The following is a 6,674-nucleotide window of genomic DNA, read 5'->3' on the forward strand; positions in this document are numbered from 1 at the left end:
GATATTGCTGGCCTCATAGAATGAGTTAGGGAGGAGTCCCTCCTCCTCAAATTTTTGGAATAGTTTCAGTAGGAATGGTACCAATACTTCTTTGTACTTCTGATAAAATTCAGCTGTGAATTCATCTAGTCCTGGGGCCATTTTTGGTTGGTAGGCTATCCTGCTTCAATTTCAGAGTTCATTATTGGTGTATTCAGGGATTTATTTTCCTCGTGGTTTAGTCTTGGGAGGTTGTATGTATCCAGGAATTTATCCCGTTTTGTAAATTTTCTAATCTATATGCATAGAGGTGTTAATAATATTCTCCGATGATTGTTTATATTTCTGTAGGGTCAGTGTTAATATCCCCCTAGTTGTTTCTGAATGTGTTTGAATCTTCTGTCTTTCTTTCTGTATTAGTCTAGCCAGCAGTCTATTCATTTTATTAACAACAAAAAAAACCCCAGCTCCTGGGTTTATTGATCTTTGGAATGGGTTTTTGTGTCTCAGTCTCCTTCAGTTCAACTCTGACATTTGTCGTTTTCTGTCTTTTGCTAGGTTTGAGATTTGTTTGTTCTTGCTTCTCTAGTTTTATTAGTTGTAGTATTAGGTTATTACCTTGACATCTTTTAACTTTTTGATGTGGGCATTTAGTGCTATAAAATTTCCTCTTGGCCGGGTGCAGTGGCTCATGCCTATAATCCCAGCACTTTGGGAGGCCGAGGTGGGTGGATCATGAGGTCAAGAGATCAAGACCATCCTGGTCAACAAGGTGAAACCCCGTCTCTACTAAAAATACAAAAATTAGCTGGGCATGGTGGTACGCGGCTGTAGTCCCAGCTACTCTGGAGGCTGAGGCAGGAGAATTGCTTGAACCCAGGAGGCGGAGGTTTCAGTGAGCCATAATCATGCCATTGCACTCCAGTCTGGGTAACAACAGTGAAACTCCATCTCAAAAAAAATAAATAAATAAATAAATAAAATTTCCTCTTAATAATGCCTTAACTGTGTCTCAAAGATTTTGGTATGTTGTATCTTTGTTCTAATTAGTTTTAAAAAAAACTTCTTGATTTATGCCTTATTTTTATTATTTACCTAATGTCATTTAGGACTGATTATTCAATTTCCATTCAATGGTAGTTTTGGGTGAATTTCTTAGTCTTAATTGGTAATTTGATTGTGCTGTGGTCTGAAAGACTGTTATTATTTCAGTTCTTTTGCATTTGCTGAGGATTGTTTTACTCCAAATTATGTGATTGATTTTATAGTATGTGAGCAGCAATGAGATATTTTGTTGTTTTTGGGTAGGGAGTTCTTTTAATATCTATTAGATTATTTTGACCCAGTGATGAGTTCAGGTCCTGAATATCTTTAATTTTTTGCCTCAAGGATATGTCTAATATTGTCATTGAGGTGTTAAAGTCTCCCACTATTATTGTGTGGGAGTCTAAGTCTCTTTGAAGGTCTCTAAGAACTTGCTTTATGAATATGAATGCTTCTGTGTTGGGTGCATATATATTTAGGATAGTTAAATTTTTTTGTTAAATTGAACTCTTTACCATTATGTAATGGCCTTCTTTGTCTTTTCTGAGATTTGTTGGTTTACAGTCTGTTTTGTCAGAAACTAGGATTGCAACCCTGATGTTTTCTGTTTTCAATTTTCCTGGTAGATTTTTCTCTATCCCTTTATTTTGAGCCTATGTGTGTCACTGCATGTGAGATGGGTTTCTTGAAGACAGCATACCAAAGGGTCTTAGTTCTTTATCCCGCTTGCCAGTCTGTGTCTTTTAATTGTGGCATTTAACCCATTTATATTTAAGGTTAGTATTGGTGTGTGCAGATCTGATTTAGTCATCATAATGTTAGCTGGTTATTTTGCAGACTTATCTGTTTACAGTGTCACTGATCTGTGTACTTCAATGTGTTTTTGTAGTGGCTAGTAATGGTGTTGGTGTTTCCTTTTCATATTTAGTGCTTCCTTCAGGAGCTCTTGTAAGGCAGGGGTCTTTGGTATCAGATTTCCTCCACATTTGTTTGCCTAAAAAGGATCCTATTTCTCCTCAGCTTATGAAACTTAGTTTGTCTGGATATGAAATTCTGGGTTGAAATTTCTTTTCTTTAAGAATGTTGAATATTGACCCTGATCTATTCTTGCTTGTAGGGTGTCAGCTGAGAGAGAGGTCCACTGTTAGTTTGATGAGCTGCCTGTAACATTTTGGTTTTTTTTTGCTTTCATTTTGACCTTGGGGAATCTGTTAATTATGTGTCTTGGGGATGATCTTCTTGTGATGTATTCTACAGGGATTCTCTGCATTTCCTGAATTTGAATGTTGATCTGTCCAGCTAGGTTGGGGGAAATTCTCTTGGATGATATCCTGAGATATGTTTTCTGAGTTGGTTACATTCTCCCTGTCTTTTTCAGGTGCAGCAGTCCGTTGTAGATTCAGTCTCTTTACATAATGCCATGTTTCTAAGAGGTTTTGTTCATTCATTTTCATTTGTTTTTCTCTATTCTTATCTGCCTGTGTTAGTTCAGAAAGCCATTCTTCAATCTCTGACTTTTTTTCCTCTGCTTGGGCTATTCTTCTCTTAATACTTGAAATTGCATTATGAAATTCTTGTGTTTTTCAGCTCTGTCAGTTCAGTTACATTCTTTGCTATACAGGGTATTTTGTCTGTCAGCTCATTCAGTTCTTATCTTGATTTTTAGCTTCCTTGCATTGGGTTACAATGTATTTCTGTAGTTCAGTGAACTTTGTACCTATCCATTCTGAATTCTAATTTTGTCATTTCAGCTATAAAAATAGGAAATGTTTCATGAATTTTCATGTCATCCTTGCATAGGTGCCATGCTAATCTTTTCTGTCATTCCAATTTTATAATATATCCTGCCAAAGTAAAGACTGTCCTTCGATTTTTAAGAGTCTTTATAAATTAAGAATATTAACCCTTTTTCTCTAGTATAGCCTGTGAATATTATCTCCTAGTTTGTCAGCTGTATTCTGTCTTCGTTTATGATTAATTTTGTGATGCATTTTTTTCAAGGAATTAAATTTTTAGTTATTTCTTTCATTTCATTTGGATTTTGAGACAGAGTTCTATACCATTTTTAAAGAGTAATGTACCTAAATTCCTTCTAGTATTTGTACAGTTTTCTTTATACTTTTAGATCCCTAAGTTATTCAGAGTTTACTTTTTTGTATGATATTAGATATGGGCCAAATTATATTTATATGGCTACAGGTATTTCAGCATCATGTATTTAAAAATTTGTCTTTGCCCCAGTGGTTTAAGATGCCGTTTTATCATATGCTAAATTTCTCTTTGTGCTGGGGTTAATTTCTGGACTTTCTCTTGTATTTCCATGTCATGTTTGTCTGTATATCACTACTTTAATTTTACAGGTAGTACATCACATGTTTAAGTATGAGACAAGAGCTACTTTCCTATCATAAATATACTTTTCAAACTTTCCTGGCTATTCTTGTGTTTTATTTTTTCATATGGACTTCAGTGTCACAATTTGATTCACTCCCTAGGATAGTACATTGGCATTTGTATTCTTATTGCCTTGACTTTTTATGTATTAATATATGGAGAATTGTGATCTTTTAAGTACTGTGTTGTTGTTTTGTTTAATTCTATTTCTGTGCTCTTTAGTGTTGTCCTAAAATTTTTCTATATAAGATTTGCACATTTCTTATTAATTTTTGTCTAAATAGTTAATCTTTGTTATTGCTATTATAAATCATTTTTTTACAAATATGCCATCTGTTTATTATTTTTGAGTAAAAAAAGATTGATTTTTGAGAATCAATTTTGTGCTCTGCCACTTGACTGAATTATTTTAAAATTTGACTTGGTTTTAACATTGATTGTTGCTATCATTGTTTTATGGTGTCTCTCCTATGATCTCAAAATAGAGACTAGTTGACTTTTTCTTTACCCCTTGTTGGAACCCTAATTAATTTGTCCTGATTATTTGCATAGGATAATAGTATCAATAATAATAGTTGACATAGTGGGCATCTTTTTCTTGTCCCTGATCTTAGTAATAATATCTGTAGTGCTTATTAAAGAGAATACTGCACGTACTAAGTAAGATAAAGTAATCAATTTTACCCCATCCCTCCCATTGGAAGAACCCATAAAACCTGGACAGAATTTAAAAAGAAGCTATTTGATAACTATATGCAAACAAACAAGCAAACAAATATCCAAACCTAAATCTAAGCCCTGTACCTTGTATACAAATTTACTCAAAATGCATCACAAGTTTAAATGTGAACATAGAAAAAATATCTGTGGCCTAGGGTTAATGAAAGTGTTATTCATGACACCAAAAGTATGATCCATAAGCACCTCTCCTCCTCAGTCATTATTGCAAAATATAGGGGTTTTGTTTGTTTGCTTTGCTGTTAGGGGAAGGATTGTGAGTCCTCTGATTTTATGGTTCTCTCTTGTCTGTAGAATCCAAATAAGGCCTTCTTTTTCTTCTTTTCCCCTTCATCATCCTATTGCTGAAAGGTGCTTCTGCTTTCTTTTTTGCCTCTGTTTCTCCCCCAGAAGCTATATCTTTTTAAATTTCCCTTTAAGTCCATTCTATCCCTTTATAGGACACTGGCCATTGTAAGTTATAATTGCACCTTTAAATACTGCCTTCCCTTTAAATCATATATGTATATTTTAAACTCCTTCCCTTCTAGTTAATGTTACAATCTGTTCAGATGACATTTATGCAGTATTTTAGATTTAGAATGGATTGAATATTTTTAGTGTCCATTACAAATCACCTTTAGGTTCCTTCGGCTAATCTCTCTGTTAATGTATTTCCTACCGTTTTTCTTATTCCATCTTTGCTTGCCACAAAGCCTTGTGTCTGTGCAAGAGCACTGTGGCAGTCTGAGAGATCTGCACTGGGATTTGTTGGGATGTTTTTCTCTTTTTACTTATGTGTATTTACAATTTTAGCATTGTATTCAAATTATGTTTTAGGTATGCATTTGCATAAATTTAACTTTCACTTTTGATTTTTTAAGAATAAAACAATAACTTTGCATTTTTCTTTTGATTTGGAAGGGAAAATTTTGAACATGATATGGCAACCATTGTCCTTAGCTATTCAGAAGTATTGCTAAATTCAATTTTCTTGTATTTTGTTAAGTATTTGCATATATACTCCTAGCAGATATCATCCTCAAATTTCATTTTCTAGTAATGTTTTCATTAGATTATGATGTCAAATTCTTCCTGATTTTATAAAATGTCTCCATTACAAAGTTAGGGCAAGGTAGGCACAATATCATCTTGAAAACTTTGTTATTCCCGAAAGTAAGAAAATTCTGCTAAAATAATAATAACGATAAAAGACATACGGGCATATTACAAGGACATAGGAGGCAGTTATAAGTGACACTTAACAGGCAAATCTAGGACAACTTGAACAACAGAGTGGAAATCCAAGAGTGTATAACAATCATAAATAAATAAGCAGGTAAATGAATGGGGGAGAAGTGCTTCTTAAAGTACAGTGCCCATTGCCAGTTAGTAAATGTGAAGCAATTGCAGAAGATGGAAAAATATAATTTTGTAATAATTATGGTTAAGATTGGTTCAGGCAAGAGTGATGAATGGTTGCTATAGCTAGAAATATATTTTTAATAGATAGAAGATATTTAGATGGTGTCAAAGGTGCCTTTCTACAGATTCCTTCTTAGCTGCAATGAAAAAAATAGTAATACTAAGAGGACAAGTAACACAACAACTTGATAGAGTGAAAAAATTAACATCAGCAGTGAGGGGCAGATTGACATAATATAAATTTAATACAACATTTTAAAATCAATGTGGTACCCTTTGAAGGACACAGCATTATTTAGGTAATTTTTAAAACCTGGAATGAAACACCTGAATCTAATCATGACAAACAGCAGACAAATCCAAAGTGAGGGTAAATCCGTTTACAAAACAAAAAGCAGATAATTCCAGGTCTGGAGCTGCATATTTATAATATGGTTCTAAAACATCTTGCCATAAAAAAGAGCAAGAAAGCTACACAAGACCACTTGGCTCTTTTGAAGTTTTCAGGAGTCAACATATCTCAGTCTAGCAAAGATGGAACAATTGCAACATCATTAAGGAAAATAATTGTAATGAGTTGAAACAGATCAAATATGATTAAATCTGTGAGCACTTAACAATTCAAAAGTAATTGCCCATCAGTGGTGAATACTAATAAAGCAATATGTTATTTTAAAAGTAGGAAATTTAAAAGAAAAAAATCAAGAATTATTTTATTTTCCTATAAAGACTACCATGGTAAAACCCAAAAGTTAATTGAAAATATTTCTTCCTACGTGTATATTCTACTAATAAATCAGGAAAGAATGTAAGCATTTGCATATTTTATATGTTTGGCAAAATTAATGGATACGGAAATTGGAAATCAAAGGCTGATAATAAAAAACATGAGACTATAAAGTATTTGTGTGCTTGTGTGTGGAAGAAAACACACCCATCACCTATAAAGTAGTTTTGCCAAACATTTTAATCTGCTTATCATGCCTATAAATCTGACAGATAAATGTTTAAAAATGCACCCATGGGACTCACCACCAAAATCAGATAGCAGGGAACTCTATGGGACACATAACCTGTTTTTTTCAACAAATAAACTGAAAGAGGGGAGAAAACAG

At 33.5% G+C, this 6,674-nt stretch overlaps 1 non-coding gene across 1 annotated transcript; it reads right to left on the reverse strand.

The window, feature by feature from the left end:
- Positions 1-2,778: 2,778 nt before the first annotated feature.
- LOC116527739 lies at positions 2,779-2,883 on the reverse strand. Its single transcript, XR_004258701.1, has one exon. It is a non-coding gene; the product is annotated as a U6 spliceosomal RNA (small nuclear RNA).
- Positions 2,884-6,674: the final 3,791 nt, after the last annotated feature.

Source organism: Sapajus apella, unplaced genomic scaffold (genome assembly GCF_009761245.1).
Source record: "Sapajus apella isolate SASKATOON/1434 unplaced genomic scaffold, GSC_monkey_1.0 scaffold55, whole genome shotgun sequence".
Classification (NCBI taxonomy): Eukaryota; Metazoa; Chordata; class Mammalia; order Primates; family Cebidae; genus Sapajus; species Sapajus apella.